The sequence below is a fragment of the Coptis chinensis genome, chromosome 4, assembly GCF_015680905.1.
Source record: "Coptis chinensis isolate HL-2020 chromosome 4, ASM1568090v1, whole genome shotgun sequence".
Classification (NCBI taxonomy): domain Eukaryota; kingdom Viridiplantae; phylum Streptophyta; class Magnoliopsida; order Ranunculales; family Ranunculaceae; genus Coptis; species Coptis chinensis.
The window spans coordinates 79,668,760-79,681,776 of NC_141459.1; positions in this window are offsets into that span (position 1 = coordinate 79,668,760).

Below are 13,017 nucleotides of genomic sequence, written 5' to 3' on the forward strand. Positions count from 1 at the left end.
CTCACAAAAGAACGTCTGGACAAAGCTTACCTTAATACACAAGCCTTACAAAAATTCCCTAATACAACTCTCTATACCCTCCCGATCACATATTCCGATCATATCCTTATCAACCTCGACATCAATCCCACACACTGCAAAATCGTTAAACCTTTCTTCTTTCAGTCAGCATGGGTTACAGACTCTTCCTACAAAGAGCTTATTGAGCACAACTGGCAAACACATAATAATACTTCTTTCCAGGAATTTGAAAATAATTTACATCTAATGCAAAAGATCCTCTTAACTTGGAATAAAGAACACTTTCAAAAAATTGACTATGAGATTCAAAGCCTTTTAAATCATCTTGCTAAAATTCAATTAAGTAATTCTAATTATAACACCTTAGCCCTTGAACATGAGATACAATCCAAAATCACTTCTTTAGATACCAGGCAAGAGTCCTACTGGAGGGATAAGTCTAGATACCTCAAATTAACGTTAGGCGATCAAAATACCAAATTTTTTCATCAATCTGTTATATCCATACGACATACTAATCGTATTTTAACTTTAAAAGATGACAATAATCAATGGTATAACACAAGAGATGAGATTGGTACTCACATTGTGTCCTTCTTCACCAATCTTTTCTCCACTTCACATCCTATTCTCCCTCCTCATTTACCTTTCATAAGTAGAATCATCTCAGAAGATGATAATTATGAGTTAATAAAAGATGTAACTATGGAGGAGATTCATTCGGCTCCTTTTGCTATGGACCCTTGTAAAGCTCCGGGACCGGATGGTTTCACCCCCCTTTTTTATCAAGATAATTGGAACTTCCTAAAAAATGATATTTTTCACATCGTTCATGATTTTTTCACAAATAACAATCTAATGTAGAGTTTCAATCATACTAACCTCACTTTAATTCCCAAAATACCTAACCCTATTAATATTAAAAACTTTCTCCCCATCAGTTTGTGTAATTTCAAAAATCGCCTTTCCAATCAGATTTTGTCAAAATTGCCAAATCACTGATAATACTATTTTATTACAAGAGATTTTACACAAATTAAAAAAGAAAAAAATGTGTGCAAGGTTGTATGGCTGTAAAATTAGATATGTATAAAGCCTTTGATCAAATCGAATGGGCTTTCATTTTCAACATCTTAGAACAATTTGGTTTTTCTGATAAATGGATTTCATGGATAAAACTTTGTCTTACTAGTTCTTCTTTTTCTATTAACCTTAATGGTGCTCCTTTTGGGGTTTTCTCGGCTACCCGAGGCATTCGTCAGGGAGACCCTTTGTCTCCCTTTCTGTTTATCATTTGCACAGAGTATTTTTCTAGATGTATAAATCATTTGATGGCCATTAATAAGTTACATGGCATAAAGATTGCTCGCCACTTCCCTCCTATTTCCCATTTAATGTTTGCCAATGATTGCTTTGTTTTGTCAGAGCCAACTTAGTTGAAGCTCATAATATTGTTGATTGCTTGACTGACTATTGTAATCTTTCAGGGCAATGTATAAATTTTGATAAGTCCTCAATTATTTTTAGTCATAATTTACATCCTCTACTACGCAAACTTGTTGCTCGAGTGTTAAAAATCCCCGTGTCTAATCAAAACAATAAATATTTAGGTCTGACTTTTAATCCCATTAAACCTCATAAGTTTAATACTAATACCATTATTAGAAATATTTCAAAGAAATTATCAAGTTGAAAAAATACTTTAATCTCCAAAGTTGGACGTGGAACTCTGATTAAAAGTGTAACTAGTGCTATACCTATATATAACATGCAAACCCATCTTTTCACGAAACAAGATTGTCATGAACTAGATCAAACTCAAGCTAACTTCTGGTGGGGTAAAAATGAACATGGTAATCCAAAAGCCCACTTCATCAGTTGGGAAAAATGTTGTGGGAAAAAAAGTTTGGGAGGCCTGGGATTCAAATCTTCTTACTTTCAAAACAAAGCTTTGTTATCCAAGCTGTGTTGGAAACTTATTTCAAAACCACATCTCTTTTGAGTTTAGATTTTAAAATCCAAATACTTTCCTCAATGTAACTTCTTAAATGCTAAAGCCAAAGTTTCTGCTTCTTCTTGGTGGAAAAAGCTTATTAAGATAAAAAATGAAATAAAATATATTCCTTGTCTTCTAATCAAACATGGCCGAGATACTAAGATCTGGGAGGACAATTGGATTCCTACCCTGCCTTATAAAAAACCTATAGGTCCGCCCCCTAATGATAACATAGTTTTTGCATTAATTGTTTCTGATCTAATTATGAATAATTAATGGAATTATAATATGATTAATAGCCTTTTCACTGAAGAGATTGCAACTGAAATTTATAAAATTCATCTAGATCATAACTGTGTTTCTGAGGCTTGGATTTGGATAATAGAAAGAAATGGTAAATTCACAATTAAATCCACTTATAATTGGTATATGCAACTTCTTACCAACAGTCCTTCCTCAACTCCAATCCCTGATAAAATTTGGAATATCATCTGGAAACTAAAATCATCTCTAAGGATTCAACTCTTTATTTGGCAAGTACTACACTCTATTCTTCCAACTAAACATTTCTTAACTCATAGACATATGGCTACCAATGACATTTATCCTCGTTGTACCCAAGCGCCTGAATCCATTGACCATGCTCTGTTAACTTGTCCTTCCTTAGCAACAACATGGTTCACTAGTCCCCACTCTCTCCGCACACAATCTCAAACAACCTTTCTGGACACTTTCCTTAAAATCTCTATGGACACCCAACCCAAAGATGCTATCCTTTACAACTTAACACACTTTGCAAACTTATCTTACTTCATTTGGTTTGATAGAAACCAACTAATATTCACCCCAAACCACAAACCTTTATCCTCGATCAAACTTGTAGCCCAATCAACAACTTCTTTCTTACCTTCAAAACCCAAACCTTTGTGCAAATATTATATCCCAAAAACCTTTTTACCTAAGTTATTTCTTATAACAATTGATGAAGGATATGAGAGTCTCTAAAAAACAGGTGGCATAGGTCTTACTATTTGTAAATGGTCATGTGATATTTTGTTTGTAGGAAGCAAGCACTGCATAGCATCGGGATCGGAGGAGACGGAGTTCCAAGCTCTTTTGTGGGGTTTAGAAAAAGCTTTGGATCTGGATATTAAAATGGTGATCATTGTATCTGATTGCAAAAGCATGGTTGATGCAGTTAATGGGCAAATTGCATGTTCTTCTTGGGAGTTAGAAGATCTAAGGTCAAAGATCCAGTTTATCAGGTAGTCTTTTGGGTTTTGTCGTATTGTTTAGTGTTCTAGGAGTCTGCTTGCAGAGGCTGGTAAAAGTCGCACAAACTTGTCTTGTAATGGGACTGTGGTTCCCTTATCTATTAGTAGGGTCTTTTATCGAGTCAAGGAGCATATGTATGAAAACTTTGTTGTTACCTTATGATAAACTAGTTTTCGAACCCGTCCTACGAACGGTTGCCGTTATATTAAATTATTTTAAAAAATATTAGCAACTATACATAGCTATGAGATTTGGTTTTTTTTTTAATATGGAAGCAACAGACATTGATAAAACCCATTAGTTAATCTCTGATTTTATTTTTGTAATATATCTGATTAGAGCAATTTATTACTAAATGATTACATTTATTACTAAAAATATGATTCCATATATGTAAAAATGTCTGATAAGTCGTCTCATCTCCAAGATTGAACAGATAATTACGTAGAGAGAATCATAACTCTACCATTCTCTATTTATAATTGGCTTTAGATAATCAATATATTTTTTAGAGGGTTAAGTTTTTGAAATTTGAAATTTATAGATCAATTTATTGTTAGTAAAACACTTTAAAATTACAATTAACCAAAAAAATATAAATGTTAAATTTGTTTACCTTTTTATTGAATTTGTTGAGACTCGAGTACCGTTCTTTATTCTCCTTGATCATGAGTTTGGTATTGTCTAAAATAATACTTATAATATCTGTACTAGATATTCCTCGACGTGTTTCAATTCTTCTAACCTAAACTTTAAAAAGTTAGTGATATATAACATATAAAAATCATATTAAATAAAAAAAACTTGACTTTGTTTGTTGTTTGATATTCCAGTCTTTTCAATGAATTTTGATGGTCATCCTTTAAAACTTATGATTTTAGACGCAACTTCCACACCAACTACATCATTTCTCACCCTGACGCTTGCATTGTACATTCTGTTATGTATTGAACTTTCGTAAACAGGTTGATCCAGATTTAGCTTGTTAATTATTTATTCCAGCATAGGTTTGAATGACACTTCAATCCCTCCTGAATATTGCTTTGTTCACATCTCCATAGTGATCCTTTTATGTGTTTTTGTATAAGATAGCCAAGAAAAAAATGTTATGTTCACATTGTAGTAAGTAGAAGATTATTTTTTTAATTGAAGACACTTGGAAGAAGCCTTAAACCTTGCAGTGACGATGCCTATTGAGGCGTGTGTGGAGCACTATTTGGTGTTTGTCAGATCCATGGAAATCCTGATTATAGAAAAAGGAGTTAGAAAGAAACCTGGCTGCAGCTTGATGGAAGCAGAGGATTGGATTATACATGAGTTATTTTCTGGTGACATTATGCACCCAAAGTCAAAAGAGTTCAAGGAAGCACTGGAGAATCTTTTATAGACATCATTTGGACTATTTAGTACGAATGCTGGAATCCCCATTAGGATTGTAAAGAAACTCATAATTGATTGTGCTCTTGTGGTAATTTGTGGTGATTTAGGAGAGTTTATATAATGGAATTGCAAAACTGCCCCGATAATACTAAAAAAATCTAGACATCTAAGAATGTTGCTAACTGCCTAATTATTTCGCACTACCAATGATGTGTTTTTTTTTTAAAGTTCATTTGGTATTTGGCATTAGAATACTGAAGGAGGACCTCACTATCTCATTAATATTTGGAAGACACTGTCCAGTATTTACATTGTTGAATGTTCAGTGCATCCACTTATTTACAATTACTCACTTCTCTTAGAAGGTCAGCAAACGAAACAATGCTATGATACGAATACCTACTCCAAAGGTGACAAATGACTTATATTTTTTTCGATAGCGAACACAATATAACTTGAAGTAGTCGAATTTGAAAAGCGAGTGTGCTAATATTATAAATTTAAACTGAAAATTAACGAACTCAATAGTTACAAACTTTCATAAATAAAAAGCGTTAAACCTCGGCCATTAAAAAAATACTATGTGACCAACATAATAAAGTTTTGGTATTAAAGTACTAATCCTCATGGTTTTATTTTCTTTATTATGGAACTCTACATGCCTTTCATTCCTTTAATTTTTTCTTCGAGATAATATATTTTATCTTTGTTGTGTTTATCATCAACCAAACAATCTAGCATAATATTTTTGAGGATATCGAGTTGATTCTGTTTCTCTTCAACTTCTATTCTTTTCTTCATAAGTTCTTTGAAATTGAAGTCTTCAATTTCCATATCACGTTCATCCTTTATAAACTCAGATTGCGTGAAAAGCTCACTGAATCCTCTGCTTTTGCAACAGAATATGTTGGGCTTCCATCAATTTCTTTAACTATGACGTCTTCACTGTTAAAGAATAAGTCTTTTGGTACCTTTAATGTCATAGTGCTTTTGAATCGTCCGCTCTCTAATTCTGTGTTGTAGACTGGATCTTGTTGAATGTTAAGTCCTGCTTCTAGAATTTCCTTTAGCATTTTTTTTTCGTAAGCTGTAAATCTCATGAACAAAATATATTTTAAAAAATATTAGCAACTATGCATAGCTATGAGATATGATTTTTTTTTTTAATATGGAAGCAGCAGACATTGATAAAACCCATTAGTTAATCTCTGATTTTATTTTTGTAATATATCTTATTAGAGCAATTTATCTTTTCAAAGATAAATGATTACATTTATTACTAAAAATATGATTCCATATATGTAAAAATGTCTGATAAGTCGTCTCATCTCCAAGATTGAACAGATAATTACGTAGAGAGAATCATAACTCTACCATTCCCTATTTATGATTGGCTTTAGATAATCAATATATTTTTTAGAGTTTGTACTGGATATTCCTCGACGTGTTTCAATTCTTCTAACCTAAACTTTAAAAAGTTAGTGATATATAACATATAAAAATCATATTAAATAAAAAAACTTGACTTTGTTTGTTGTTTGATATTCCAGTCTTTTCAATGAATTTTGATGGTCATCCTTTAAAACTTATGATTTCAGACACACCTTCCACACCAACTACATCATTTCTCACCCTGACGCTTGCATTGTACATTCTGTTATGTATTGAACTTTCGTAAACAGGTTGATCCAAATTTAGCTTTTTAATTATTTATTCCAGCATAGGTTTGAATGACACTTCAATCCCTCCTGAATATTGCTCTGTTCTCATCTCCATAGTGATCCTTTTATGTGTTTTTGTATAAGATAGCCAAGAAAAAATGTTATGTTCACATTGTAGTAAGTAAAAGATTATTTTTTTAATTGAAGACAATGTGAAGGTTGTGGAAATGGATTTTGGGCAATCTAGATGGAGTACAAAGAGCAGGAATGGCTATTTAACCAACGATCATGTTGAAAGGGGAGATCAAAGATATTCACCACATTATTATACAGAACTAAAGCAAAATTGTCTCTGCCACATGTTATTAGCAAAGATGAGCCCTAATGCCCGCAGTAGACATTTTGCTAATTACTCAGTGAGTACAAAACAGAGCAGCTCCTGTCACAACTTAAGTGTGTCAAAACTTGATCCAAGTTTATTAAGTATTTTTCAATTTTGGTTAAAGCTATTGTAATAAGGATGCTTTCTAGCTTATCCGGAAAATAAACATTATTTTGATATTGAAATTATATATCTAAAGCTACATGATGTTCTGTACTCATGTAAAATATCAGAACAAACCTTAATTCCACAAAATATAATTTTTATTTCCTACCCTGTGTTTTCGTCCTCCATTTACATCCAAAAAATTTAATATGGATATGTTATCTTTCCTTGGCATTGTTATCAGGCACATTGTAGTTGAGTGTTCCACCAAGTCATTGTGTTGGAATTGTTGTTAGCCTGGCCACATGGGTAGTGAGTTCCAAAATGGGGTGACGTAGTAATGGTAGATCTTCTTGGTCGTGCTGGACACTTGGAAGAAGCCTTAAACCTTGCAGCGACGATGCTTATTGAGGCGTGTGTAGAGCACTGTTTGGTGTTTGTCAGATCCATGGAAATCCTGATTATAGAAAAAGGAGTTAGAAAGAAACTGTCACAACCCGAATTTCTAAACAATAACAAAGTGAATATTTGAAATATAAAAATCTCAAACATCACTAGGTTCACTTGTTTAGAAACCTAGACTATGACAGGGGATACTACACATACAAAACCCTAACAGCCATGTCATAAAAGAATCAACTTAAAATAAAATAATCTCAATAATTATCCGCAACTTCTTTATTAAGATAACATACTTCCAAATAAAACATCAAACAAACTCTCAATATAAAATTCCTCACTACCATGTTCTCATGCCATGAAAAAGGTAAACTACGTTATTACATCCTTCCAATAAAGAATCAGACCTAAAAGAAAACTAACGGACTGCTCCAGGCACGAATCCCAATCACACGCCGCGATTCCACTGCCTTCCACCTATGTTCCCAAGAACACACCCACGTTGCCAAAACAAAGCAAACATGGGTCAGCAAAATGGAATTTGCTGGTATGAGTAGACTAACTACATATAAGCATTTCAAACTTTACTTATCCAACTAACACTTTAAATCTATCATAACCTAATCATTCTCAGCTTGGAAGACAGGTAGTTCCGTCATCTCAACCGGCATAGTTTCTTCCCAAGCAAAACTTTTATTTTATTAACTTCCATTTTATGAACTCATTCTAATAACTCCTTTTAATATCTAAATAATTGAATTACACTTACCGATATCCACCGCTGTATAAGGGTAGGACCGCGTCCCTGCACAAAATATTATTAAGTCCTACCCTCCTGCAAAAGAAAGTTAGAACTTGTATATATAACATATGTAGATATTCTATATGTATTCAAAGGTAAACCCAAGCACACTCGTATAAACAAATCAATTTCTCTTGTCAATTACTCAATTACTTTTCTTATACACCCACCCTTTAGTACCTACTCCACGATTTGCACTCTACATATTTGCCAAATCACACATTCCTGTGTGCCTCTCCCCCAATCGAATACCACAATATCATAGCCATCTCTCGGGCTTTCATACACATATTTCACAGCCTCTTTGGGCACAAAAAACTCGTGTCATTCATGGCACATTCAATGAATACCTTAGGTCATTCCCCGCCACATTCAAGGAATACCTATCATATCACTAACGGCCATTCATGGCACATTCAATGAATGCCCGGGTCATTCCCCGCCACATTCAAGGAATACCCAATCCTACATTCCCGCACACTTTCGAGGAATACAACTAACCCAAGGCTAATACCTTAGTTCCTCTTTAGGGCAGTCCACTACAATCTGGTCATTCATGGCACATTCAATGAATACCCGGGTCATTCATGGCACATTCAATGAATACCCTTATATAACACTAACGGGCCATTTATGGCACATTCAATAAATGCCCACTTAACATATGACATCATCAGTCATAAAACTCAATTCCAAAACTTGAGGCGTGGAGAGTTCTAAAAGGGTGCGGTAAGTTTTGTTTACGCATTATTGAACTTTATTGCATAACTTATTTAGAGAACGAAGGAAAAATCTTGATTAAATTATTTTTGGTTTACGCGTTATTAATTTTATGAATGTATAAGTGTCATAACGTTGTGTATCGTAAAAGACTGAAAAATCACAAAGCAGTAAATACACGTACACAAGTATATTTATAAAGGTCCTAGCCTAAGTCAAACATGCTAAAAGTCCTAGACTTATCCTAATAGACTGAATCATAATTTTAGGAAAAAGTCAAATTTTCGGGTCAACTGGTCAAAGTCAACCCTGGTCAAAGTCAAAGTCAAAGTCAACTCTGGTCAACAACCAACCTTGGTCAACCATGCCTAAACTCCAAAAACCTAAAAGCCCAAAGCACTAGGGCCCATAGTCTAACTTAAGTTAAAAAAATAAAAATCAAAAAGTTAAAGCCTAAGCCCAACCCACGATTTTCGGGCCCAATCCCAAATCAGACTTTACTGTTCATCTTCTTCACTCTTCTCCTCCACCACCAGCAGCCAAATTTCCGGCCACCACCATCTCCCTTCTCCCTCATATCGGTTTGACTTCTTTTGAAAAACCAAACCACTTTAATAAACGCCAAAACCTCAACTCTTGAATTTAACATCTCGCCCAAAACTAGATCTGAGACAGAATTCCCGCCGCCATTAATGCCATTTCCAAGCTTTTCCTAAGCTTTAATAGCACCTATTAACAGCACCCATCCCAATCACAGTTTGATAATTCAACAGCATACACCACACAACAACAAAACAGTTCGAATAGTTTACTGGAGGATGGGCGTGCCGCCATTAATGGCTGCTTGGAGCTTTCCACAGCACTCACAGCCCTCCCCACGAATCTACACTCAATCCCTCGCGACAATCAATTCGCATACAACCCAAAACAACTACCATACAAATTCAATACCACAATAAAAGAGTTCAAACGAAATCCTAGACGATTTCTGCTGTTGGGCATACGCCGCCATTAACAGCACACAAAACTTTACCAATACCATTTCATAGTCTCGCAAATCAATATGATTAACATGTTTATCAATTCGACAGAAAACAACAACGGAAGAATATACAGAACAAAAATCCTAAGTGGAAAACTAAGTTTTTCTTCGTACCATAAAACTGTAAAACTCAAGGTGAGGTGAAATAGAAAAAAAATATGACTACTCACTATTTTAAAACCGAACAGCTTCCCCAAGAGCGAAACCCCGAAAGCCCAACGTCTACTGTCGCGCGAAACTGGACGATCTTTCTTGTTCAAACCCCCCTTTTTTTTTTTCTCTCAGTAAAACTCTCTTTTTTTTTCTAAAACTCTCGTTTTGTTTTTCCCTAAAAACTCTACGTGAGAAACTCTATTTTCTAGTTTTTAAAAACTTCTCAAAAAAAAATGATAACTCTTATCTAGTTATTTACGGGCTTTTATCCGTAACTACTGGATATCCTATATCTATTTTATCTATTACATTATTATTATTATTATTATTATTATTATTATTATTATTATTATTATTATTATTATTATTATTATTATTATTATTAGGAAAAATAAAATAAAAGACGGGGTGTTATAGAAACATGGCTGCAGCTTGATGGAAGCAGAGGATTGGATTATACAGTAGTTATTTGCTGGTGACATTACGCACCCAAAGTCAAAAGAGATCAAGGAAGCACTGGAGGATCTTTTACAGACATCATTTGGACTATTTAGTACGACTGCTGGAATCCCCATTAGGATTGTAAAGAAACTCATAATTGATTGTGCTCTTATGGTAATTTGTGGTGATTTAGGAGAGTTTATATAATGGAATTGCAAAACTGCCCTGATAATACTAAAAAAATCTAGACATCTAAGAATGTTGCTGACTGCCTAATTATTTCACACTACCAATGGTGTGTTTTTTTTTAAAGTTCATCTGGTATTTGGCATTAGAATACTGAAGGAGGACCTCACTATCTCATTAATATTTGGAAGACACTGTCCAGTATTTACATTGTTGAATGTTCAGTGCATCCACTTATTTACAATTACTCACTTCTTTTAGAAGGTCAGCAAACGAAACAATGCTATGATACGAATACCTACTCCAAAGGTGACAAATGACTTATATTTTTTTCGATATCGAACACAATATAACTTGAAGTAGTCGAATTTGAAAAGCGAGTGTGCTAATATTATAAATTTAAACTAAAAATTAACGGACTCAATAGTTACAAACTTTCATAAATAAAAAGCGTTAAACCTCGGTCATTAAAAAAATACTATGTGACCAACATAATAAAGTTTTGGTATTAAAGTACTAATCCTCATGGTTTTATTTTCTTTATTATGGAACTCTACATGCCTTTCATTCCTTTAATTTTTTCTTCGAGATAATATATTTTATCTTTGTTGTGTTTATCATCAACCAAACAATCTAGCATAATATTTTTGAGGATATCGAGTTGATTCTGTTTCTCTTCAACTTCTATTATTTTCTTCATAAGTTCTTTGAAATTGAAGTCTTCAATTTCCATATCAATGCTCATCCTTTATAAACTAGTATTAGTGAAAAAGTCTGCTGAATCCTCTGCTTTTGCAACAGAATATGTTGGGCTTCCATTAATTTCTTTAACTATGACGTCTTCAATGTTAAAGAATAAGTCTTTTGGTACCTTTAATGTCATAGTGCTTTTGAATCGTCCGCTCTCTAATTCTGTGTTGTAGACTGGATCTTGTTGAATGTTAAGTCCTGCTTCTAGAATTTCCTTTAGCATTTTTTTTTTACATAAGCTGTAATTTTCATACGCCATTATCTGCAATATACATAATAAAATGAAGTCAATAAATAATTGTAAATAATAGAGAAGAGGAAGAAAGTAGGCTACCTGGTTTTTGGATATGTGTAGTTAAATTGTTTTTTTTAGGTTAATAGATTATGTTTTACTAAGTGATTGGAAGTTTACTTTTCGTAGGTTTTTAGTTTGTATATCTCTTAAATTTTGATATTTTGGAACATAGAGGTTCTCCTTTTTTGCAGCCTCCACTTTATTAGGAGCATGGATAATGACACGTGTCGGGTATTTTGAAATTTGGTTTTTTAGTTTTATGGTGTCTGCACGTGCAAAACGTGTGAGGGGTAATTGTTGAATTTTGAAAGGGCATAACACCAGACACACCACAATAGACGGTCAAACTTGGTAAATGAATCGTTAATTAATGATAGGGTTACCTAAAGCTAAGAAACGTAAAACTTTGGGTCCAATGCAAATACCCTTATTATTGGGAGGACCTAAAGCTAAATCACCTTATTTTAAATTAGATATATATTTTTTAATTAGGTAGAAGTAGGGCAGGGATCGGGTCGGGTTCGGGTCGGATATGGCTATATCCGAATCCGAATCCGAACCCGATTATATCCGAAATTTAATATTCGAATCCGACCCGAACCCGACCGAATCCGAATAACCCGATCGGATAACACTAAAAATTCAAAAAAATCCCAAAAATTATATCCGAATCCGAACCCGAACCCGACATACCCGAATCCAAATCCGACCCAAATACATAAACGGATACAAAAATCAACCCGAACCAAATATATTCGGTAATTGGGTCGGGTCGGATTCCGGTCTACCCGACCCGATTCCCTGCCCTAGGTAGAAGCTATTGGGTTTAGAAACCCATAAGTATACTATTACTGTTGGGCCTGGGCCGAACAAATTGCGGGTATTGAATCTAAAATTCAATTCAAATTTGAATTGCTATCTCTTTTTCCCACGCGGCTTCCTTTCAACTAAATTGCTCCAGTCTTCTTGTTAAGATATGTATCTGATTATTTGGATTTTAGTATGCCATGCTATCTAGTAATGACATATTTTGGGATTAATTAAAGATTTTAGTATGCCATGCTATCTAGTAATGGTATCTTTTGGTATTAATTAAGATTTTAGTATTTGGATAGAATTTTCTTTTCTCAGCATCTGTTTAAGTGCTTTGAGATCAATATTAGATCTTAAATGTTGTTTTATGGGATTTCTTTTATTATGCATGAAACTTTTGAGATATTCAAAGTCTGTTTTACTTATGGATTCTATGTTATATTTTTTTTTTTTTCAAGGAGAGACCGACTCGGGTATGTTTTCAGATTTCTTGTTTCCACTCGGTTTTAGTCAGTAGAGGATACCATTTAGTTCCTACTCATGCTTTTAGCCTCATCACCTAGAGCACTTCTAACTCCCTTTTAATTTGTTTTTTC